The 26874-nt window shown below is 42.6% G+C and overlaps 1 protein-coding gene across 3 annotated transcripts in view; it reads left to right on the top strand.

The window, feature by feature from the left end:
- Nucleotides 1-1406: 1406 nt before the first annotated feature.
- Nucleotides 1407-26874, top strand: part of LOC129868944 (kelch-like protein 13) — a 99765-nt gene continuing 74297 nt past the window's right edge. For 2 of the 3 annotated variants that reach the window (XM_055943317.1, XM_055943315.1), the window contains exon 1: nucleotides 1407-1491. The gene's annotated coding sequence lies outside the window, so the exon portion shown is untranslated. The remainder of the gene's footprint in view (nucleotides 1492-26874) is intronic. The other variant, XM_055943318.1, reaches the window with a different exon arrangement.

Here is a 26874-nt window from a genome sequence, read left to right as displayed (position 1 = left end):
CCAAATCTAGCACAAATTCAAGAAAGCATACAGTACTATATAGAGCCATTACCGCATGGAACTCCGTTCCATCTCATATTGCTCAATTGAACAGCAAGCCCGGTTTCAAAATACAGATAAAGCAACGCCTCTCCCCTATTTGACCAATATAGTTTGTGTGTATGTATTGATATGTAGGCTACATGTGCCTTTTTTATCGATGTAGTTCTGTCCTTGAGCTGTTCTTGTCTGAGCTGTTTATGTTCTGTATTATGTAATGGTTTGTGTTTCGTGTTTTGTGTGGAACCCAGGAAGAGTATCTGCTGCTTTTGCAACAGCTAATGGGGATCCTAATAAAATACCAATACATATCTTGAACACTTGATTGCAGACATGCAAAACATTTGGGGACTATCAACAATATAGTTGAGTGGAGTTGTCCTTTTAATATTCATCTGTCTTATGTAACCATTCCAAACATAACATATCACACTAAATTAAATTTCCCGGATTTAACTTTACTATGTTACGTCTTGTCTATGAGACCAGGCTGACAAGGCAGCCTCCAGAAACATACAATCTCTTTTCCATTAAATATACTGAACAAAGATGTAATCGTAACATGTAAAGTGTTGGTTTCATGAGCTGAAATAAAAGTTTCCAGAAATTGTTCATATGCACAAAAAGCTTATTTCTCAAAAAATGTGGGCACATATTTGTTTACATCCCTGTTAGTGATACATCCCTGTTAGTGAGCATTTAAAATAATCCATCCACATGACAGATGTGGTATATCAAGAAGCTGATTAAACTGCATGATCATTACACAGGTGCACCTTGTGCTGGGGACAAAAGGCCACTCTAAAATGTGCAGTTTTGTCACACAACACAATGCCACAGATGTCTCGTTTTGAAGGAACGTGCAATGGGCATGCTGACTGCAGGAATGTCCACCAGAGCTGTTGCCAGAGAATTTAATTTTCATTTCTCTACCATATGTCGCCTCCAACGTTGTTTTGGAGAATTTGGCAGTACGTCCAACCGGACTCACAACCGCAGACCACATGTAACCACACTAGCCCAGGACCTTAGTATTGCTGTGTGTAATGAAGTCCTTTTGTGGGGAAAAACTCATTCTGATTGGCTGGGCCTGGCTCTACAGTGGATGGACCTGGCTCCCATGTGGGTGGGCATATGCTTTACACAGTCTAATTCGTTTATTTCAATTGACTGATTTCCTTATATGAACTCTAACTCAGCAAAATCTTTGAATTTGTTGCGTTTATACTTTTGTTCAGTATAGTTTTCATTTAAACTGGTACCTGGCTCACTCCCGGGAGCCAGCCCGGTTCCAAAACGACTGCAATCCATTTTCGCCGGTGAAAAATTCGTCTACCGGGGCCAGATTAATCGAATCCCCTCATTTGTTATGCTGGAGGCGGACCTTAGTGAGATCCATGAGTGGATTTGAGGGTTTAAGAAGAAAAATAAGGACGTATCCCGTAGTTGCAGGTAGGAATTTCGCCATTTAATAGCTGAGTGTATTTTATTTAGTATTTATATGTAAGCTGTTGAATATAACATAAAACGCAACGCAAAGTTGCCAATTATGGTTAACTAACGTTAGCTAGAGAAGTAGCTAGCTATGTTGACTGGGAGCCATGCTGTATGGTTTGGGTTGTCTTTCCATCAAATTATCTCTCCCGGCGATTTGGTATAAATTGATACTGCGTAACGGGTTTAAACAAACCACGATATATAGCTAGCTAGGTTAAAATACGTTCCACATGTCTTTCTTATTGCCCTAACGTAAACATTTCACCTGTTGTTCACGAAGTAACGTTATGTGGTGAATACATTTGATTTGAACGTTAGCAAGCTTTTCACTTGCTTGACCATGAATTTTTGTAATACATATTTGTTGTAACTAGCTAATGCTAGCTAGCCAGCCAGTCTGTAGCTATAATGTTAGCTAGCTAACGCTCAGTTTTTCAGAGCAGTGGTGGGCTTGCTAGGTAGTTAAATAATTAGCAAGCTAACGTTAGTCTGCTAAATTTTAAAAGTTTACAATAAATGTCCTACATGCATGACTATCCTGTGTATACAGGGCACAGCTGTGAAAGAGACCTTGGTCTCAACATAACTCCCTGTTAAAATAAAAAATCTTGGGGTTCATTTGCGGCTAAAGTACAGAGCTAAGAGTTAACATTGGACTGTACAGCAGCTAGCTCGTTAGTGTTATCTATTTGGTTCGCTAGTATGAACGCCAGTGAAGCATAGCATGGAGAATGATGAGATTTACACAGTCACGAAGAAGCGTGAGATTTGAGAAACAAGCTGTGGATAACAATATTCAATTGAAACTAGGATATCGAGTGGGCGCTGTCCTTTCATTTCTCCAGTTTCAGATGACAGTCTAGCTAGACACCTCGCTGTTCCTCATCTATGGAATTGACTGACACATTTAGTTAATGATCTTGAACATCTGAAATGTGGCCCACTCAATTGCTATGCACAGTTTGTACAGCATCCGTCAGAAGGCCTTCTCATGTTAACGATTTGTATGTAATTTAATGTTGGTCTAGGTGGTGCATCTAGGAAGTGTCATAAGGTGAATGCACCAATTTGTAAGTCGCTCTGGATAAGAGCGTCTGCTAAATGACTTAAATGTAAATGTAAGTGGATGTATTTACTGAAATAGGTGGTGTCATGGGGATTCAAATCAAAATGAAATTTTTATTGGTCACATGCACATATTTAGCAGATGTTATTTTGGGTGTCGCGAAATGCTTCTATTCCTAGCTCCAACAGTGTAGTAGTATTTAACAATACACACACCTCAAAGTAAAACAATGGAATTAAGAAATGTATAAATATTAGGAGCAATTTTGAATACAGTATATACATATGAAATGAGTAAAACAGTATGTAAACATTATTAAAGTGACCAGTGATTACATGTTTATGTACATAGGGCAGCAGCCTCTAAGGTGCAGGGTTGAGTAACCGGGTGGTAGCTGGCTAGTGACTGACTAAGTTCAGGGCAGGGTACTGGGTGGAGGCTGGCTAGTGATGGCTATTTAACAGTCTGATGGCCTTGAGATAGAAGCTGTTTTTCAGTCTCTCAGTCCTAGCTTTGATGCACGTGTACTGACCTCGCCTTCTGTATGATAGTGGGGTGAACAGGCTGTGGCTCGGGTGGTTGATGTCTTTGATTATTTTTTTGGCCTTCCTGTGACATCGTGTCCTGTAGGTGTTCTGGAGGGCAGGCGGTGTGCCCCCGGTGATTTGTTGGGCTGATGGCACCACCCTCTGGAGAGCCCTGCGGTTGCGGGCAGGGCAGGTGCGGTACCAGACAGTGATACAGCCGAACAGGATGCTCTCTATGGTGCATCTGTCAAAGTTTGTGAGGGTCTTAGGGCCAAGCCAAATTTATTCAGCCTCCTCAGGTTGAAGAGGCGTGTGGGTGGACCATTTGATTGTCAGTGATGTGTCCACCGAGGAACTTGAAGCGTTTCACCTTCTCCATTGCGGTCCCGTCAATTGGGATGAGGGTGTGCTCCCGTTGCTGTCTTCTAAAGTCCATGATCAGCTCCTTCATGTTGTTGATGGAGAGGTTATTTTCCTGGCACCACTCCGCCAGGGCCCTCACCTCCTACCTGTAGGCTGTCTCATTGTTGGTAATCAGGCCTACTACTGTTGTCATCTGTGAACTTGATGATTGAGTTGTAGGCGTGCATGGCCACGCAGTCATGGGTGAACAGGGAGTACAGCAGGGGGCTGAGCACGGACCCTTGTGGGGCACCTGTGTTGAGGATCAGCGTAGTGGAGGTGTTTCCTACCTTCACAATCTGGAGGGTGGCCCATCAGGAAGTCCAGGACCCAGTTGTACAGGGTGGGTTTCAGACCCAGGGCCCAAGCTTAATGACGAGTTTGGAGGGTACTATGGTGTTGAAGGCTGAGCTGTAGTCAATAAACAGCATTCTTACATAGGTATTCCTCTTGTCCAGATGGGATAGGGCAGTATGCAGTGCGACGGCGATTGCATCGTCTGTGGATCTATTGGGTCCGTATGCAAATCGAAGTCAAATCAAAGTTTATTTGTCACGTGCGCAGAATACAACAGGTGTAGGTAGACCTTACAGTGAAATGCTTAATTACAGGCTCTAACCAATAGTGCAAAAAAGGTGTTAGGTGAACAATTAGGTAAGTAAAGAAATAAAACAACAGTAAAAAGACAGGCTATATACAGTAGCAAGGCTATAAAAGTAGTGAGGCTACATACAGACACCGGTTAGTGAGGCTGATTGAGGTAGTATGTAAATATGGTTAAAGTGACTGCATATATGATGAACAGAGAGTAGCAGTAGTGTAAAAGAGGGGTTGGCAGGTGGTTGGTGGCGGGACACAATGCAGATAGCCCGGTTAGCCAATGTGCGGGAGCGCTGGTTGGTCGGCCCAATTGAGGTAGTATGTACGTACATAAATGTATAGTTAAAATGACTATGCATATATGATAAACAGAGTAGCAGCAGAGTAAAAAGAGGGGTTGGGGGGGCACACAATGCAAATAGTCCGGGTAGCCATTTGATTACATGTTCAGGAGTTTTATGGCTTTAGGGTAAAAACTGTTGAGATGCCTTTTTGGCCTAGACTTGGCACTCCGGTACCGCTTGCCATGCTGTAGTAGAGCGAACAGTTTATGACTGGGGTGGCTGTGTTGGATGTGTTGCTACCTACCCTCACCGCCTGGAGGCGGCCCGTCAGGAAGTCCAGGATCCAGTTGCAGAGGGAGGTGTTTAGTCCCACGATCCTTAGCTTAGTGATGAGCTTTGAGGGTACTATGGTGTTGAACGCTGAGCTGTAGTCAATGAATAGCATTCTCACGTAAGTGTTCCTTTTGTCCAGGTCGGAAAGGCCAGTGTGGAGTGCAATAGATATTGCATCATCTGTGGATCTGTTTGGGTGGTATGCAAATTGGAGTGGGTCTAGGGTTTCTGGGATAATGGTGTTGATGTGAGCCATTACCAACCTTTCAAAGCACTTCATGTCTACGGACATGAGTGCTACGGGTCTCTAGTCATTTAGGCAGTTTGCCTTTGTGTTCTTGGGCACAGGCACTATGGTGGTCTGCTTGAAACATGTTGGTATTACAGACTCAATCAAGGACATGTTGAAAATGTCAGTGAAGACACCTGCCAGTTGGTCAGCACATGCCCGGAGCACACGTCCTGGTAATCCGTCTGGCCACCGCAGCCTTGTGAATGTTGACCTGTTTAAAGGTCTTACTCACGTCGGCTACGGAGAGCGTGATCCCACAGTCGTCCGGAACAGCTGATGCTCTAATGCTTGCCTCAGTGTTGCTTGCCTCGAAGCGAGCATAGAAGTGATTTAGCTCATCTGGTAGGCTCATGCCACTGGGCAGCTCGCGGCTGTGCTTCCCTTTGTAGTCTGTAATAGTTTGCAAGCCCTGCCACATAAGATGACCGTCGGAGCCAGTGTAGTATGATTCAATCTTAGCCCTGTATTGACGCTTTGCCTGTTTGATGGTTCGTCACAGGGCATAGCAGGATTTCTTGTAAGCTTCCGGGTTAGAGTCCCGCACCTTGAATGCGGCAGCTCTACCCTTTAGCTCAGTGCGAATGTTGCCTGTAATCCATGGCTTCTGGTTGGGGTATGTACGTATAGTCACTGTGCGGACAACATCCTCGATGCACTTATTGATAAAGCCAGTGACTGATGTGGTGTACTCCTCAATGCCATCGGAAGAATCCCGGAACATGTTCCAGTCTGTGATAGCAAAACAGTCCTGTAGTTTAGTATCTGCTTCATCTGACCACTTTTTTATAGACCGAGTCACGGTGTTTCCTGCTTTAATTTTTGCTTGTAAGCAAGAATCAGGAGGATAGAGTTGTGGTCAGATTTACCAAATGGAGGGCGAGGGAGAGCTTTGTACGCGCACCTGTGTGTGGAGTACAGGTGATCTAGACTTTTTTTGCACATTTAACATGTTGATAGAAATTTGGTAGAACTGATTTAAGTTTCTCCGCATAAAAGTCTCCAGCCACTAGGAGCGCCGCCTTTGGGTGAGTGGTTTCCTGTTTGCTTATTTCCTCATACTGCTGACTGAGTGCTGTCTTAGTGCCAGCATTTGTCTGTGGTGGTAAATAAACAGCCACGAAAGTATAGCTGAAAACTCTCTTGGCAAGTAGTGTGGCCTGCAATTTATCACAATATACTCTACTTCAGGCGAGCAAAATCTAGAGACTTCCTTAGATTTTGTGCTCCAGCTGTTTACAAATATGCACAGACCGCCCCCCCTCGTCTTACCGGAGTGTGCTTTTCTATCTTGCCTGTGCAGCGTTTATCCCGGTAGCTGAATATCCATGTCGTTATTCAGCCACGATTCCGTGAAACATAGGATATTACAGTTTTTGATGTCCCGTTGGTAGAATATTTTTGTGATCGTACCTCGTCTAATTTATTGTCCAATGATTGCATGTTGGCGAGTAGTATTGATGGTAACGGCAGCTTTCACAGTCGCCTTCTCGGGGTCCTGACCAGGCATCCGGCTCTTTGTCCTCTGTACCTGCGTCGCTTCCTCTTAGAAATAACGGGGATGTCGGCCCTGTGGGGTGTTTGGAGAATGTCTTGTGCGTCGTCCTTGTTGTAGAAAAAATATTTGTCTAATCCGAGGTGAGGGATCGTTGTCCTGATATCCAGAAGCTCTTTTGTGCCATAAGATACGGTTGCAGAAACATTATGTACAAAATAAGTTACAAATAATGAGAAAAAACCCACATAACACAATTGGTTGGGCACTTGTAAAACTGCTGCCATTTCTTCCGGTGCCATTTTTGGTGGGTCTAGGGTATCAGTTAAGGTGGAGGTGATATGATCCTTAACTAGCCTCGCTAAGAACTTAATGAAGACAGAAGTGAGTGCAATATTCATTTAGTTCACTTACCTTTTGCTTTCTTCGGTGCAGGAACAATGGTGGACATCTTGAAGCATGTGGCGATAGCAGAGTTGGATAGATAGAGTTTGAATATGTCCGTAAACACTCCAGCCAGCTGGTCTGCGCATGCTCAGAGTACGTGGCTAGAGATGCCGTATATATATATATTTAACCAGGTAGGCTAGTTGAGAACAAGTTCTCATTTACAACTGAGACCTGGCCAAGATAAAGCAGTGCAACACAAACAACAACACAGAGTTACACATGGAATACACAAACATACAGTCAATAGAAAAAAATTGTATACAGTGTGCGCAAATGAGGTAGGATAATGGAGGCAATAAATAAGTAAATAAATAATCCCTGCGAGGGTTAACACGGTTAAATTTCTTACCCACATCGGCCAAGGAGAGAGAGAGCCCCCATCCTCTGGAGCGGGCCGCGTCTGTGGCACTGTGTTATTCTCAAAGCGGGCGAAGAAGATTTTTAGCTTGTCTGGGAGCAAGATGTCGGTGTCCACTACGTGGCTGGTTTTCCCTTTCTAATATGTGATTGTCTGGAGTCCCTGCCACATACGTCTCACGTCTGGGCCGTTGAATTACAAATCCTCCCGAGTGGGGCGCAGCGGTCTAAGGCAATGCAGTGCTTGAGATGGCACTACAGACCCGGGTTCGATTCCAAGCTGTTACGCAACCGGGAGACCCATTATGCGGCGCACAATTGACCCAGCGTCATCTGGGTTAGGGGAGGGTTTGGCCGGCCAGCATGTCCTTGTCCCATCGCGCTCTAGCGATTCTCTTGGCGGGACGGGCACATGCACGCTGACTTCGGTTCACAGTTGTACGGTGTTTCCTATGACACATTCAAGTGTCAAGAGCAGTGCGGCTTGGCAGGGTCGTGTTTTGGAGGACACATGACCTTCTCCTCTCCCGAGTCCCTTCGGTGCAACTCCCTTACGCACAAGACTGTAACTACCAATTGGAGTGTTATTTTATTTGTTTTTGTTAACCTTTATTTAGCTAGGCAAGTCAGTTAAGAGCAAAGTCTATTTACATTGACGGCCTACACCGGCCAAACCCGGACGACGCTGAGCCAATTGTGCGCCGCCCTATGGGACTCCCAATCACGGCCGGTTGTGATACATCCTGGAATCGAACCAGGGTCCGTAGTGACGCTTCTTGCACTGAGCTGCAGTGCCTTAGACCGTTGACCCACTCGGGAGCCCAATGTCAGAATATCTTATGTCAAAATACATACGTTAATCGTTACTCACCAAATATATAGTTTTTCTGAGCGACTATATTCATTTACTTCTGTTATGGCCTTCCAAAAAAACGTCTAAATATAAATGTAATTACTATAGTGAGTGATTGGAGGTGCAGAATAGGCATTTTACCCTAACTGGTTTACCAAAAGGTTTCCCAAATAAATCTTAGAACTAAGTTCATCGTTAGAACCTTCGTAGGGGCAAAATTATATCTCCGAGCTGTTTCCCAAAGCCATCTTTATTAACGTTGCATTTGAAAACACTCGCAATCTAACGCCTGCCACAGACCACTCGTTGAACAGCTACAGTTGAAGTCGGAAGTTTACATACACCTTAACCAAATACATTTAAACTCAGTTTCTCGCAATTCCTAGTAAAAAGTCCCTATCTTAGGTCAGTTAGGATCACCACTTTATTTTAACATTTACATTACATTTAAGTCATTTAGCAGACGCTCTTATCCAGAGCGACTTACAAATTGGTGCATTCACCTTATGATATCCAGTGGAACAACCACTTTACAATAGTGCATCTAACTCTTTTAAGGGGGGGGGGGGGGGTTAGAAGGATTACTTTATCCTATCCTAGGTATTCCTTAAAGAGGTGGGGTTTCAGGTGTCTCCGGAAGGTGGTGATTGACTCCGCTGACCTGGCTTCGTGAGGGAGTTTGTTCCACCATTGGGGTGCCAGAGCAGCGAACAGTTTTGACTGGGCTGAGCGGGAACTGTACTTCCTCAGAGGTAGGGAGGCGAGCAGGCCAGAGGTGGATGAACGCAGTGCCCTTGTTTGGGTGTAGGGCCTGATCAGAGCCTGAAGGTACGGAGGTGCCGTTCCCCTCACAGCTCCGTAGGCAAGCACCATGGTCTTGTAGCGGATGCGAGCTTCAACTGGAAGTCAGTGGAGAGAGCGGAGGAGCGGGGTGACGTGAGAGAACTTATTTAAGAATTTAAGAATGTGAAATGTCAATAATAGTAGAGAGAATGATTTATTTCAGCTTTTATTTCTTTCATCACACACCCAGTGGCTCAGAAGTTTACATGCATTCAATTAGTATTTGGTAGCATTGCCTTTAAATTGTTTAACTTGGGTCAAACGTTTCTGGTAGCCTTCCACAAGCTTCCCACAATACGTTGGGTGAATTTTGGCCCATTCCCCCTGGCAGAGCTGGTGTAACTGAGTCAGGTTTTTAGGCCTGCTTGCTCGCAAACTCTTTTTCAGTTCTGCCCACAAATTTTCTATGGGATTGAGGTCAGAGCTTTGTGATGGCCACTACAATACCTTGACTTTGTTGTCCTTAAGCCATTTTGCCACAACTTTGGAAGTTTGCGACCAAGCTTTATCTTCCTGACTGATGTCTGGAGATGTTGCTTCAATATATCCACATAAGTTTCATTCCTCATGATGCCATCTATTTTGTGAAGTGCCCCAGTCCCTCCTGCAGCAAAGCACCCCCACAACATGATGCTGCCACCCCCGTGCTTCACAGTTGGGATGGTGTTCTTCGGCTTGCAAGCCTCCCCCTTTTTCCTCCAAACATAACGATGGTCATTATGGTCAAACGGTTCTATTTTTGTTTCATCAGACCAGAGGACATTTCTACAAAAAGTACTGTCTTTGTTCCCATGTGCTGTTGCAAACCGTAGTCTGGCTTTTTTTATGGCAGTTTTGGAGCTGTGGCTTCTTCCTTGCTGAGCGGCCTTTCAGGTTATGTCGATATAGGACTCCTTTTATTGTGGATATAGATACTTTTGTACCTGTTTCCTCCAACATCTTCACAAGGTCCTTTGCTGTTGTTCTGGGATTGATTTGCACTTTTCGCATCAAAGTACGTTCATCTCTAGGAGACAGAACGTGTCTCCGTCCTGAGCTGTATGACGGCTGCGTGCTCCCATGGTGTTTATACTTGCGTGCTATTGTCTGTACAGATGAACATGGTACCTTCAGGCGTTTGGAAATTGCTCCCAAGGATGAACCAGACTTGTGGAGGTCTACAATTTTTCTTCTGAGGTTTTGGCTGATTTCTTTAGATTTTCCCATGATGTCAAGCAAAGAGGCACTGAGTTTGAAGGTAGGCCTTGAAATACATCCACAGGTACACCTCCAAATAGCACCGTTAGATGCTTTTGTTTCTCTCTCACGTCACTTTATACACAGAAGATCCCCGCTAAACATAGAATCACATGGTTTATTCATCTCTTTGTGACCGTCGATAACTTCAGAACAAAGGTGACTACAAATACTAAGTTGTAAATGTCTTTGCAATTGATACACACAAGCGACGTGTACAAAAATATGCTTCAAATGAAAATCGAGATGCCTGCATTAAAATATAAACAGTAGGCTATAGGCCTATTTCAATCATATTGAAATACGTTTCATGTTCAATCAAGTTATATTTTGATACTGCAATTTGTCTCAATACATTTCATGATGTGTAGCCTAAATCGGTGATTTAGTAATTCTTATTTTTTGGGAATAAGTCGCCTCAATATTTGCTGATTTAGATGGTCATATCTTTCTAAGAGCTAATCCGTCATCAGTATTGTGAATGAATTATAATGTTAAGTAAAGATTTGAGTGGAGAATGCTGATCCGAGAGCAGCGTTTCCTTTCTTTGGATCTTATCAGTATGGACACTTGCTCCAACAACGCACTTAGCGACCGTTCTCCCTGTATAGTGTTTTGTTAAACACGTGTTGTAGGAAAGATGCATCCTAAACACTTGTGAGTCTAAGTTCCATTTCTATTGAGAAACCGGGCCGAGGGTGTTAGAGAAAGACACGTCATAGTCAACATCTCTAATGCACAGATACTGGGGAAGGTTAAAGGCTAACCATACTTAATCTTTTTTCCCCCGCTGTTTGCCATATTGGATGTTTTTTCGGGACTACTGTCTTGTGTGACTGGAGGAAATAGGCTACACAGTGTTCACAGTTAAACAAAGGGCCCTTGGCACTTACCTGCTACAAATAACAAGTAATGTGCCGTTAGTGACTATGTTGTCAGGATACTGAAGGCCATGTTTTAAAGAGGGCCACTGCTTGGATTTTTTTTGTTTTTGTTGTCTTGGTTGAACCTTGTTTACTTTGTTCCATTGATGGCCTAGTAGTTTAGTGTTACAAGGTTTTCCTTTCCTGTCTTAGCCTTACTTCTAAGCATGTCCTCAGATGGAAACTTTCAAGATCAGGAGGCATTTCATTTTCTTTGCAAGATGCCAGAGAATTAACTTTCAGTCATGCTTGAATATTTTATTTAGGCAAATAGAGTCCCGAGTCTTTTCCAATCAGTTGCATTTAGGGTAGACTAGAGTACAGTCATGACCCAGCCCTGTTTCACTGCGGATATGACAGTGCCTACTTTGATATACTCCCGACTAGTAGTAAGAAGAGTTATGTAAATCATTGAATACCCAAATGCAGCTGTTTTTATATAAATATTAAATCATTTATGGGAAACAATTACAGTGCATTCGGAAAGTGTTACGTTACAGCCTTATTCTAAAATAGATTAAATAAAAGGCACACACCTATGTATATAAAGGTCCCACGGTTGACAGTGCCTGTCAGAGCAAAAACCATGCCATGAGGTCAAAGGAATTGTCTGTATAGCTCAGACACAGGATTGTGTCGGGGCACAGATCTGGGGAAGGCTACCAAAACATTTCTGCAGCATTGAAGGTTCGGACACAGTGGCCTCCATCATTCTTAAATGGAAGAAGTTTGGAACCACCAAGACTCTTCCTAGAGCTGACCGCCTGGCCAAACTTAGCAATCGGGGGAGAAGGGCCTTGGTCAAGGAGATGACCAAGAACCTGGTGGTCTCTCTGACAGAGTTCCTCTGTGGAGATGGGAGAACCTTCCAGAAGGACAACCATCTCTGCAGCACTCCACCAATCAGACCTTTGTGGTAGAGTGGCCAGACGGAAGCCACTTTTCAGCATCATGGAGTCTAGTCAGGATCGAGGCAAAGATGAACGGAGCAAAGTACAGAGAGATCCAAAATGAAAACCTGCTCCAGAGTGCTCAGGGCCTCAGAATGGGACAAAGGTTCACCTTCCAACAGGACAACAACCCTAACCACACAGCCAAGACAATGCAAGAGTGGCTTCGGGACAACTCTCTGAATGTCCTTGAGGGGTCCAGCCAGAGCCTGGACTTGAACACGATTGAACATCTCTGGAAAGACCTGAAAATAGCTGTGCAGCAATGCTCCCCATGCAACCTGACAGAGCTCGATAGGATCTGCAGAGAAGAATGGGAGAAACTCCCCAAATATACAGGTGTGCCAAGCTTGTAGTGTCATACCCAAGAAGACTCGAGGCTGTAATCTATGCCAAAGGTGCTTCAACAAAGTACTGAGGAAAGGGTCTGAATACTTATGTAAATGTATTTCCCTTTTTATATAAAATCTTAACCTGTTTTTGCTTTGTCATTATGGGTTATTGTGTGTAGATTGATGGGGGGGTTTCATACATTTTTTAATAAGGCTGTAACGTAACCAAATGTAGAGAAAGTCAAGGGGTCTGATTACTTTCTGAATGCACTGTAAGTACGTTACTGTAAAATATTTCCATTAAAATGGGCTAAAAGAATGGCCAAAAATAGCAATTTTCAACCAACAACTATCAGGAGATGTCACTGATCCCATTTTTCACACTTTTACAGTGTTAGTTTCATCAGCTGTTGTACAATTAGGTCCAGGACGATACCAGTATCGGGATACTCCTTAGTATCATAGGGAGGAAACAATTCACAAAGCAGATTTGATTTCTTTAGGAAAACAGTCCTGATGCTGGAAACAAACATCATGTTGTCCTCTAGAGTCACATGTATTTGTTTTCCAAGATATAGTACACAATATTTTACATACAGCAGGTTTTTAAAGGATCATAGAGTTTGGTCTGCTTGGAATTTACATTTTTGCCATGAACAAAATATTGCAATACTGGTATCGTCCTGGTCCTATACAATTTGATATAAATCACAGGGAAAAAAGCACATTTTGACTGCACTAGGCCTTTAAAGTCATCAGGCTAGTCAGTGTAGCTACATAATTGTACAATTTGAATGCTACTTTGCTCACCTAAAATTAGCTAGGAGGGTGTGGTGGCCACAGGTGTTGTCACCTTTAGTATATAGGTTGCAGACTAGCAGCTGTATTATTAGTGCTAGTTACTAGCGCTTCACTTTCATTCTCCTCTCTTCATATGTCCCACTTTCTGTGTGTAGTCCCCTGGTGTGGTTCTGTGGGCTGTGAACTCTACTCACACAGGCTGTGCTGCAATTATCACCCCATCTGATATCCACTGTAATCATGACCATGCTGAACAGTGGGGTGCAGGGAGGACAGATGGCAGACAACGCCCCAAAATATGAGTCTGAAATATTAATAGAAAGGCCATATGCTCATTGACCATATCTCTCTTATTGAAGATATTTTATAATGAGATTAACTAGGATAGATAAAGGTGAAATAAAATGAAACAAAGTCTTAAATGTAGACTTTCGATAGACTATTTTTATGTTTTGAAACAAATGCACTGCAGGAGTGGAGTACCTAGCCTGTGGCTTTTATGACTTTGAAACTAAACAGGGGAACAGGGTTTGGATTGGAGTCAGTCAGTGTTGGCAAGGGGCTTACACTGTGACAACTGTTAAAGTAGAGTATAGATAGGCCATTTCCAGTTTGCAATCTCGCTGTCCTGAGCTTCTGCTTTTGCTTGGAGAAGTGTAATAGGACTGAACCTGTCTTTCATGTTCCAAACACTTCACAAACTTTCTTTAGGCTATTCGTATAGGCGACGCGGGTTATTTAGTCTATACTATGTTTGATGATGTATTGTCGTCTTAATATCGGGTAAGCGTACCCATTAAGCCCACTTCCATCTTTGGAATAATAATAAACAAAATGCATCATATGGGCCGGATTTGTGTATTTGTTACATATCTGTAAATCTTGATGGCTGACTTGCAAAACATTTTGGGACTATATTAGAGGTCGACCGATTTATGATTTTTCAACGCCGATACCAATTATTGGAGGACCAAGAAAAGCTGATGCCGATTTTTATTTATATATATTTGTAATAATGACAATTACAACAATACTGAATGAACACTTATTTTAACTTAATATAATACATCAATAAAATCAATTTAGCCTCAAATAAATAATGAAACATGTTCAATTTGGTTTAAATAATGCAAAAACAAAGTGTTGGAGAAGAAAGTAAAAGTGCAATATGTGCCATGTAAGAAAGCTAACGTTTAAGTTCCTTGCTCAGAACATGAGGACATATGAAAGTTGGTGGTTCCTTTTAACATGAGTCTTCAATATTCCCAGGTAAGTAGTTTTAGGTTGTAGTTATTATAGGAATTTATAGGACTATTTCTCTATACCATTTGTATTTCATATACTTTTGACTATTGGATGTTCTTATAGGCACTATAGTATTGCCAGCCTAATCTTGGGAGTTGATAGGCCTGAAGTCATAAACAGCGCAATGCTTGAAGCACAGCGAAGAGCTGCTGGCAAATGCAGTAAAGTGCTGTTTGAATAAATGCTTACGAGCCTGCTGCTGCCTACCACCGCTCAGTCAGACTGCTCTATCAAATCATAGACTTAATTATAATATAATAAACACACAGAAATACGAGCCTTAGGTCATCAACATGGTCAAATCCGGAAACTATCATTTCGAAAACAAAACGTTTATTGTTTCAGTGAAATACGGAACCGTTCCGTATTTTATCGAACGGGTGGCAACCCTAAGTCTAAATATTGCTCTTACATTGCGCAACCTTCAATGTTATATCATAATTATGTACAACTCTGGCAAATTAGTTACTGTCTTTGTTAGGAAGAAATGGTCGCAACGAGCCAGGCGGCCCAAACTGCTGCATATACCCTGACTCTGCTTGCACAGACGTGAGAGAAGTGACACAACTTCCCTAGTTCAAATAAATTCATGTTAGCAGGCAATATTAACTAAATATGCAGGGTTAAAAATATATACTTGTGTATTGATTTTAAGAAAGGCGTTTGTTTATGGTTAGGCACACATTGGTGCAACGACAGTGCTTTTTTTGCGAATGCGCTTTTTATGTGATCACCGGTTTGGCGAAGTAGGCTGTGATTCGATGATAAATTAACAGGCACCGCATCGATTATACGCAACGCAGGACAAGCTAGATAAACTAGTAATATCATCAACCATGTGTAGTTAACTAGTGATTATGTTAAGATTGATTGTTTTTTACAAGATAAGTTTAATGCTAGCTAGCAACTTACCTTGACTCCTTCTTGCACTTGCGTGGCAGACTGACTAACTTACGCGGTCTCCTCGTGGAGTGCAATGTAATCAGCCATAATCGGTGTCCAAAAATGCTGATTACCGATTGTTATGAAAACTTAAAATCGGCACTGATTTATCGGCCATTCCGATTAACCTCATTAGGATAGGGGGTGCTGTTGTCACTTTTTCTGGAAATCGTGTAATTTTTAAACGGCTTCCTACTCAATTCTTGCTCGTACAATATGCATATTATTATTATTATTGGATAGAAAACAGGCTCTAGTTTCTATAGCCATTGAAATTTTGTCTGTGTGGAACAGAACTCATTCTACAGCAATTTCCCTGACATGGAGTCAGATTTCACACATCTTGGCCCCTGATCTGGAGTCAGTTTAAAGGTCGCTGTGAATGCTATGAGGATACTAACACTGCTTACGTCTTCCCCTGGATGTCTTTACGTGATGACGATTTGAATGGAGTCGATTGCGCAATCACAGCCTCTATAAAACAGATCAACGTGTAGGTAGTAACTCTTTTCCAGCTGCGCCGGACGCGCGGTGGACACCGACCTGCTCTTTTTCCAAGCTTTAGTGTAGCCAGTAATATTTCTCCGGTCATGTTTTTACTTGTAATAGGTGTTAAAGACATCATAAGGTAGTTAATTTAAACCGTTTTATAGCAATTTATATCCGTTTAGTGCGATTTTGGGACATTTATTTCTGAGACACTTTGAATCTCTGGGCACGTTTCCAGTTCATGCCGAACGCAGTGGGCATTTCCACATGGCAAGAGGACAGCTTTCGACCAAAAGACGATTAGACCCAAGAAAGGATTCTTTGCCCAAGATTCTGATGGAAGAACAGCTCAAAGTAAGAACAATTTATTATGATAAATCGTGTTTCTGTCGAAAAATGTTAATCGCTTATGACGCCATTTTGTTAGACGTAGCTTCGCTTGGCGCAAACTGTATTGAAAAGTAAGGATAATTTAAAAAATGTAAATCAGCGATTGTATTAAGAATTAAATTGTCTATCAATCGCTGTCCACCCTATATTTTTTAGTCACGTTTATGAGTATTTATGTATACGACTAGATCACTGTCTAATATGGCGCACGACATTTTCTGACCAGCTGGGCAACTTTTGTCATTGTCTAACCATGATTTTGGTGGCTAAATATGCACATTTTCGAACAAACTCTATATGTATGTTGTAATATGATGTTACAGGAGTGTCATCTGAAGAATTCTGAGAAGGTTAGTGAAAAAATTAATATATTTTGGCGATGTTGACGTTATTGCTCTCTTTGGCTAGAATCAATGCTTAACACCCCGGCAGCTTAACACCCCGGCAGTCCTACAATCTAAGCTTGATGCCCTCAATCTCACACAAATCATCAAGGAACCCACCAGGTACAACCCTAAATCCGTAAACATGGGCACCCTAATAGACATTATCCTGACCAACTTGCCCTCCAAATACACCTCTGCTGTCTTCAATCAAGATCTCAGCGATCACTGCCTCATTGCCTGTATCCGCCACGGGTCCACGGTCAAACGACCACCCCTCATCACTGTCAAACGCTCCCTGAAACACTTCTGCGAGCAGGCCTTTCTAATCGACCTGGCCCGGGTACCCTGGAAGGATATTGACCTCATCCCGTCAGTTGAGGATGCCTGGTCATTCTTTAAAAGTTACTTCCTCAGCATATTAGACAAGCATGCTCCGTTCAAAAAATGCAGAACCAAGAACAGATATAGCCCTTGGTTCACTCCAGACCTGACTGCCCTCGACCAGCACAAAAACATCCTGTGGCGAACTGCAATAGCATCGAAGAGCCCCCGTGATATGCAACTGTTCAGGGAAGTCAGGAACCAATACACGCAGTCAGTCAGGAAAGCAAAGGCCAGCTTTTTCAAGCAGAAATTTGCATCCTGTAGCTCTAACTCCAAAAAGTTCTGGGATACTGTCAAGTCCATGGAAAACAAGAGCACCTCCTCCCAGCTGCCCACTGCACTGAGGCTAGATAACACGGTCACCACTGATAAGTCCGTGATAATCGAAAACTTCAACAAACATTTCTCAATGGCTGGCCATGCCTTCCACCTGGCGACTCCAACCTTGGCCAACAGCCCCGCCCCCCCCCGCTGCTACTCGCCCAAGCCGCCCCAGCTTCTCCTTTACCCATATCCAGATAGCAGATGTTCTGAAAGAGCTGGAAAACCTGGACCCATACAAATCAGCTGGGCTTGACAATCTGGACCCCCTATTTCTGAAACTGTCCGCCGCCATTGTCGCACCCCCCATTACCAGCCTGTTCAACCTCTCCTTCGTATCATCTGAGATCCCCAAGGATTGGAAAGCTGCCGCTGTCATCCCCCTCTTCAAAGGGGGAGCAACCCTGGACCCAAACTGTTACAGACCTATATCCATCCTGCCCTGCCTAGCTAAGGTCTTCGAAAGCCAAGTCAACAAACAGATCACTGACCATCTCGAATCCCACCGTACCTTCTCCGCTGTGCAATCCGGTTTCCGAGCCGGTCACGGGTGCACCTCAGCCACGCTCAAGGTACTAAACGATATCATAACCGCCATCGATAAAAGACATTACTGTGCAGCCGTCTTCATCGACCTGGCCAAGGCTTTCGACTCTGTCAATCACCATATTCTTATCGGCAGACTCAATAGCCTCGGTTTTTCTAATGACTGCCTTGCCTGGTTCACCAACTACTTTGCAGACAGAGTTCAGTGTGTCAAATCGGAGGGCATGTTGTCCGGTCTTCTGGCAGTCTCTATGGGGGTACCACAGAGTTCAATTCTCGGGCCGACTCTTTTCTCTGTATACATCAATGATGTTGCTCTTGCTGCGGGCGATTCCCTGATCCACCTCTACGCAGACGACACCATTCTGTATACTTCCGGCCCTTCCCTGGACACTGTGCTATCTAACCTCCAAACGAGCTTCAATGCCATACAACACTCCTTCCGTGGCCTCCAACTGCTCTTAAATGCTAGTAAAACCAAATGCATGCTTTTCAACCGTTCGCTGCCTGCACCCGCACGCCCGACTAGCATCACCACCCTGGACGGTTCCGACCTAGAATATGTGGACATCTATAAGTACCTAGGTGTCTGGCTAGACTTCAAACTCTCCTTCCAGACTCATATCAAACATCTCCAATCCAAAATCAAATCTAGAGTCGGCTTTCTATTCCGGAACAAAGCCTCCTTCACTCACGCCGCCAAACTTACCCTAGTAAAACTGACTATCCTACCGATCCTCGACTTCGGCGATGTCATCTACAAAATAGCTTCCAATACTCTACTCAGCAAACTGGATGCAGTTTATCACAGTGCCATCCGTTTTGTTACTAAAGCACCTTATACCACCCACCACTGCGACCTGTATGCCCTAGTCGGCTGGCCCTCGCTACATGTTCGTCGTCAGACCCACTGGCTCCAGGTCATCTACAAGGCTATGGTAGGTAAAGTGCCGCCTTATCTCAGTTCACTGGTCACGATGGCTACACCCACCCGTAGCACGCGCTCCAGCAGGTGTATCTCACTGATCATCCCTAAAGCCAAAACCTAATTTGGACGCCTTTCCTTCCAGTTCTCTGCTGCCTGCGACTGGAACGAATTGCAAAAATCTCTGAAGTTGGAGACTTTTATCTCCCTCAACAACTTTAAAAATCTGCTATCCGAGCAGCTAACCGATCGCTGCAGCTGTACATAGTCCATCTGTAAACTACCCACCCAATTTACCTACCTCACCCCCATACTGCTTTTATTTATTTACTTTTCTGCTCTTTTGCACACCAGTATCTCTTCTTGCACATGATCATCTGATGATTTATCACTCCAGTGTTAATCTGCTAAATTGTAATTATTCGATTTATTGCCTACCTCATGCCTTTTGCACACATTGTATATAGATTCTCTTTTTCCTACCATGTTATTGACTTGTTTATTGTTTACTCCATGTGTAACTCTGTGTTGTTGTCTGTTCACACTGCTATGCTTTATCTTGGCCAGGTCGCAGTTGCAAATGAGAACTTGTTCTCAACTAGCCTACCTGGTTAAATAAAGGTGAAATAAAAAAATAAAAATGCTCTGGTAATGTTTGCACATGTGGTATGCTAATATAATGATTTATTGTGTTTTCGCTGTAAGACACTTAGAAAATCTGAAATATTGTCTGTATTCACAGGATCTGTGTCTTTCGATTAGTGTATGCTGTGTATTTTTACGAAATGTTTGATGATTAGTAATTAGGTAATACACGTTGCTCTATGTATTTATTCTAGTCGATTTGTGACGGTGGGTGCAATTGTAAACTATGATATCTACCTGAAATATGCACATTTTTCTAACAAAACCTATCCTATACCATAAATATGTTATCAGACTGTCATCTGATGAGGTTTTTTCTTGGTTAGTGGCTATCAATATCTTAGTTTAGCCAAATTGGTGATAGCTAGTGGTGTTGGTGGACAAAGAAAAGATGGTGTCTTTTGCTAAGGTGTTTAGCTAATAGATTTACATATTGTATCTTCCCTGTAAAACATTTTAAAAATCGGACATGTTGGCTGGATTCACACGATCTGTGTCTTTCATTAGCTGTATTGGACTTGTTAATGTGTGAAATTTAAATATAAAAAAAAAAAAAAATTGTTTGAATTTCGCGCTCTGCCTTTTCAGTGGAATGTGGGAGGAGTGCCACTAGCGGCACCCCCGTCCTAGACAGGTTTTAAAGGGTCAACCTGTAGGCTATATCAACAATGGACTAATGAAACAATATACCAAAATATAGTTTTTGGGTGGAGTTTTCCTTTAAAGTTTTCCTTTAATCCAGTTTGTGGTTGTTGTATCCATACCAGTTTTATTCTACGCCAATCCGTTTTTTATTATTACGTTAGTGACAGTTACAGTGCCTAAAAGTATTCACCACCTTGACAATTTTGTTGTTACAGCCTGAATTTAAAATTGATTCAATTTAGATTTTGTGTCATTGTCATACCCACACTACCCCATAATGTCAAAGTGGAATTATGTTTTTAGAAATGTTAACAAATTAATTAAAAAATTAAAAGCTGAAATATCTTGAGTCAGTAACATGGAACCCAAACCGGCTGCGTGCATGCGCCATCGTGCATAAATGTATTTTGTCCCCCCACACCAAACGCGATCACGACACACAGGTTAAAATATCAAAACAAACTCTGAACCAATTATATTAATTTGGGGACGGGTCGAAAAGTTTTAAACATTTATGGCAATTTAGCTAACTAGCTTGCACTTGCTAGCTAATTTGCTTTATTTAGCTAGTTTGCTGTTGCTAGCTAATTTTTCTTGGGATATAAACATTGAGTTGTTATTTTACCTGAAATGCACAAGGTCCTCTACTCCGCCAATTATTCTACACACAGAACGGTCAACCGAAAAATTTCTAGTAATTTCTCCTCCGTCCAGGCCTTTTCTTCTCTTGACTTTATATTGCGATTGGCAAAACATTAGATGCATTACTGCCACCGACCTCGTTCATCTTTCAGTCAACCACGTGGGTATAACCAATGAGGAGATGGCACGTGGGTATCTGCTTTTATAAACCAATGAGGATATGGGAGAGGCAGGACTTGCAGTGCGAGCTGCGTCACAAATAGAACTGACTTCTATTTTAGCCCTTGGCAACGCAGACGTTCGTTGGCGCGTGAGCATTAATTGAATAATATAGATTACTACATTTATTTTGCAAGGCGCATGCAACGCGAGCAGTGTAGTCAGCATGTAAGTATTCAACCCCTTTGTTATGGCAAGCATACGTTCAGGAGTAAACATTTGATTCACAAGTCACATAAGTTGCATGGTTTTTGAAGGACTACTCACCCCACACATACAATTATCTATAAGGTCCCTCAGTCGAGCAGTGAAATTCAAACACAGATTCAACCACAAAGACCAGGGAGGTTTTCCAATGCCTTGCAAAGAAAGGCACCTATTGGTAGATGGGTGGTAAAAAAGAGGCAGACATTGAATATCCCTTTGAGCGTTATTAATTACACTTTGGATGGTGTATCAATACACCCAGTCACTACAAAGATACAGGCTTTCTTCCTAACTCAGTTGCTGGAGATTAAGGAAACCACTCAGGGATTTCACCGTGAGGCCAATGGTGACTTATTCAATTAACATGAGCATAAATGTTTTTTCTTCAGGTGTAGGTTAGGGCTGACCCCATTAAGTTGACTAGTCAATTTTTTGGTCGATAGGCTGTTGGCCGACCGAGATTTCTTTAGTCGAGCAGTCGCAAAACATTTTCATGGTGTGTAAGACACCTGTCTGATTCGCGTCTGTCTCAGTGGACTAATCCATTGGGGAGGCCGTGGGGGTGGCACAGTCCATCACTCTTAGACACGTGATAGTGAAATTGCATATGGTTATATTATGTAAAAATAATGGTGCAACAATAATAAATCTAATATTTTATAACAAATGATCTTTCTCCTGTGTTGGATATCGTCGTTGTCCGTGGTTCTGAAACATAATCTTCCGTGCGCCGTAGAATTGGCACCTTTCCATATGTTGGTATGTGCATAATAGGAAAATTAACCAGCATATTGGGATTGAGAACAATGCGTGAGAGGCAGCAGAGATGAGGAAACAGCCCTTGACTTAGCCTAATTGAGAGCGAGGAAACCAACTTAATTAGCTCTATAATCAATAGCCTAACTATTAAATGTGCCATATACAGTGCCTTCGGAAAGTATTCAGACCCCTTGACTTTTTCCACATTTTGTTACATTACAGCCTTATTTTAAAATCGATTAACTTGTTTTTTCCGCATCAACACAATACCCAATAATGACAAAGGAAAAACAGTTTTTTATAAATTTTTGCAAATTTATAAAAATGTGAAATGAAATATTACATTTACTTCAGTATTCAGACCCTTTACTCAGAACTTTGTTGAAGCACCTTTGGCAGCGATTACAGCCTCTTGGGTATGACGCTACAAGCTTGACACACCTGTATTTGGGGAATTTCTCTGCAAATAAATTCATTAAAAATCCTACAATGTGATTTTCTGGATTTTTTTTCTCATTTTGTCTGTCATAGTTGAAGTGTACCTATGATGAAAATTACAGGCCTCTCATCTTTTTAAGTGGGAGAACTTGCACAATTAGTGGCTGACTAAATACTTTTTTGCCCCACTGTATGTAAATAAGATATTTCTTTTTTAGATGACCATTTACCATTCAGCCATCAGATTTGCCACCAATGCTCCTTATAGGACACATCACTGCACTCATTACTCATCTGTAAACCTGTCGCAAGACCCACTGGTTGATGCTTATTTATAAAACCCTCTTAGGCCTTACTCCCCCCTATCTGAGATATATACTGCACACCTCATCCTCCACATAAAACACCTGTTCTGCCAATCACATTCTGTTAAAGGTCCCCAAAGCACACCCATCCCTGGGTCGTTCCTCTTTTCAGTTCGCTGCAGCTAGCGACTGGAACGAGCTGCAACAAACACTCAAACTGGACCGTTTTATCTCCATCTCTTCATTCAAAGACTCAATCATGGACACTCTTACTGACAGTTGTGGCTTCTTTGTGTGATGTATTGTTGTCTCTACCTTCTTGCCCGTTGTGCTGTTGTCTGTGCCCAATAATGTTTGTACCATGTTTTGTGCTGCTACCATGTTGTGCTGCTGCCATTTTGTGTTGCTACCATGTTGTTGTCATGTGTTGCTACCATGCTGTGTTTTCATGTGTTGCTGCCATGCTATGTTGTTGCCTTATGTCTATTTTTATGTAGTGTTGTGGTGTCTCTTGTCGTGATGTGTGTGTTGTCTTATATATATTTATATATTTTTTTAAATCCCAGCCCCCGTCCCCGCAGGAGTCCTTTTGGTAGACCATCATTGTAAATAAGAATTTGTTCGTAACTGACTTGCCTAGTTAAATAAAATAAATCTAAATAAAGGCTTTATAATTGTTTTTATTTGAGCAGACTGCTATTACTTTGTGTGTTTACACTGTTCCAAACAGACAGAAAAATTGAATCTAACAGCACTTGCTTGTTATACATAATATGCATGCAGCTCTCGCTCCTATAGCCTCCCTTTCTCTTGATCTCCTTATTATGATCATGATAATAATAAGTGATGTCGTTATCATTAGTAGGCTTTGTATAGTAGCCTTCTATAACCGCCATCGAGCTGTAGGCCTAAGATTGCGTCCTGTTTAGTCTTAATACCATACCTTACTTAGGCCTATATTTCATTATATAGGCTACTGTGTTAATAAGTTGTTCATTCATGCTTTGAAATGCAATCAAGCATTTTAGTTTTATAATGAAAGAACAAAATGAGCTTCAAATAATTAGCCTAAGCAATAAATAATGCACGCAAATGTTTTTAGGCTGCTGTAATAAAGGCTTTATATCTCTTTGTTAGAACAGACTCCCTGGTACACTTATTTTGTGTTGACACTGTTCCAAATGGTCAGAAATGTTTTATTTGTTATCTAACAGCAACTGTTGGGCACACATAATACTCAGGAAATGCTTGCTCCTACAGTATACCCTCCTTTTTCTGGATCTCCAGTAGTTTCCACAACTAAGTCAAATGTCTTCCACGGAACTGACGTCCCCTTTACCTCCTGAGCAACCAGTAAACATACGCCCATTTTGAGTTTATTTTTCACATCCTCCGCATCCATTTTGCTCAAACAAACTCGCCCAGCATACACCCCTCCAACCAGGCATGCTTTATCTACACATTTTCTGGATGCAGAGTTCAAGTGAAGGTCAAGCAAATCATAGAGAAAGCAGACCTGTATTGCAATCATCTCTGATGGGTGGTTGAATGTTCATGGGCAAGGAATAATTAACTACATCTCCACCCCTCAACTAGTATTCAACAAGAGCACAGACACAAAGGACAACCGACACACCGGTCTCTACATTGCAGATGAGCTGAAGGCAGTCATCAATGACCTTGGACCACAGAAGTTATTTGCACTGGTGACAGACAATGCTGCGAACATGAAGGCTGCTTGGTCTGAAGTGGAGGAGTCCTGTCCTCACATCTCACCCATTGGCTGTGCTGCTCATGCATTGAATCTGCTCCTCAAGGACATCATGGCACTGAAAACAATGGATACACTCTACAAGAGAGCCAAGGAAGTGGTTAGGTATGTGAAGGCTCATCAAGTTATAGCAACAATCTACCTCACCAAGCAAAGTGAGAAGAATATGAGCACCAAAGTGAAGCTGTCCAGCTACATCCGTTGGGGTGGTGTTGTCATCATGTGTGACAGTCTCCTGGAGGGGAAGGAGTCTCCAAGAAATGGCCATATCACAGTCTGCCGATTTATGGACAGCCACATCAAGAGGATCCTCCTGGATGATGTATTTTTGGGGAGAGTGGTAAGCAGCCTGAAACTCCTAAAACCTATAGGAGTAGACTGTGCACTGATTTGAGGGAGACAATGCCATCCTGTCTTATGTTCAGACTCTGCTTGCAGATGTAAGAGAAATCTGTACTGCCCTGCCCACTTCACTGTTGCTCCAAGCAGAGGAAACTGCAGTTCTGAAATACATCAAAAAGCGCCAAGACTTCTGCCTGAGCCCATACACGCCGCAGCGTACATGTTGGACCCCAAGTATGCTGGCAAGAGCATCCTGTCTGGTGTCATCACTACCGTGTCTCGCCACCTTGGCCTGGATGAGGGCAAGGTTCTTGGCAGTCTGGCGAAGTACACTTCCAAGCAAGGGCTTTGGGATGGAGATGCAATATGGCAGTCGTGCCAACATATCTCATCAGCCACCTGGTGGAAGGAACTTTGTGGATCTGAGGCTCTTTCCCCTGTTGCCTCCATCATCCTCCAAATCCCACCAACATCAGCCGCCTCAGAGCGCAACTGGTCCTTGTTTGGGAACACACACACCAAAGCACACAACAGGCTGACCAATACAAGGGTTACACAATTGGTGGCCATCCGGGCAAATTTGAGGCTTTTTGAGCCTGACAACGAGCCATCCTCAACAAGGTTGGAAAGTGACAATGAAGATGAGGCCTCAGAGTCTGATGTTCAAGAGGTGGACATTGAGGAGGTCCAGGGAGAAGACATGGAAGCCTGAGAGGAAGAAAACCAAAGCTTTAGTTTCTAGACTATCATTTGACAGATGTATGTTGAAAACGTTTTTGGGAGATGCGATGGATTCTTGTGAATCATTCAATAGTCCCTTTCTTTTGTTGTTCAGTGAATTCATCCATGTGACAAGTCAACTCATTTAATTAAAATCAAAATCAAATTTATATATATAACCCTTCTTACATCAGCTGATATCTCAAAGTGCTGTACAGAAACCCAGCCTAAAACCCCAAACAGCAAGCAATGCAGGTGTAGAAGCACGTGGCTAGGAAAAACTCCCTAGAAAGGCCAAAACCTAGGAAGAAACCTAGAGAGGAACCAGGCTATGAGGGGTGGCCAGTCCTCTTCTGGCTGTGCCGGGTGGAGATTATAACAGAACATGTCCAGATGTTCATAAATGACCAGCATGGTCAAATAATAGTAATCATAGTGATCAGGTCAGGGTTCCATAGCTGCAGGCAGAACAGTTGAAACTGGAGCAGCAGCACGGCCAGGTAGACTGGGGACAACGAGTCATCATGCCAGGTAGTCCTGAGGCATGGTCCTAGGGCGCAGGTCCCCCGAGAGAGAGAGAGAGAGAGAGAGAGCGAAAGAAAGAGAATTAGAGAGAGCATACTTAAATTCACACAAGACACCGGATAAGACAGGAGAAGTACTCCAGATATAACAGACTGACCCTAGCCCCCTGACACACAAACTACTGCAGCATAAATACTGGAGGCTGAGACAGGAGGGGTCAGGATACACTATGGCCCCATCCGATGATACCCCCGGACATTAACTTCTACTTCCTCCCAATCCCGGGTCCACCCCCATCAGTAAAAAAGCTGACTAGCATAGCGTCACAAGTAAATACTAGCATCTAAATATCATTAAATCACAAGTCCAAGACACCAGATGAAAGATACACATCTTGTGAATCCAGCCATCATTTCTGATTTTTAAAATGTTTTACAGGGAAGACACAATATGTAAATCTATTAGCAAACCACGTTAGCAAAAGACACCACTTTTTTTACTCCACCATTTTTCCCCTGCATAGGTAGCTATCACAAATTCGACCAAATAAAGATATAAATAGCCACTAACCAAGAAACACTTTCATCAGATGACAGTCTGATAACATATGCTATACAATAAATATGTTTTGTTAGACAAATGTGCATATTTCAGGTATAAATCATAGTTTACCATTGCAGCCACCATCACA

This window comes from Salvelinus fontinalis, chromosome 13 (assembly GCF_029448725.1).
Source record: "Salvelinus fontinalis isolate EN_2023a chromosome 13, ASM2944872v1, whole genome shotgun sequence".
In the NCBI taxonomy this organism is placed as follows: domain Eukaryota; kingdom Metazoa; phylum Chordata; class Actinopteri; order Salmoniformes; family Salmonidae; genus Salvelinus; species Salvelinus fontinalis.
Note: the sequence above shows the minus strand (reverse complement) of the source record. Positions and strands in the feature narration are given on the sequence as shown.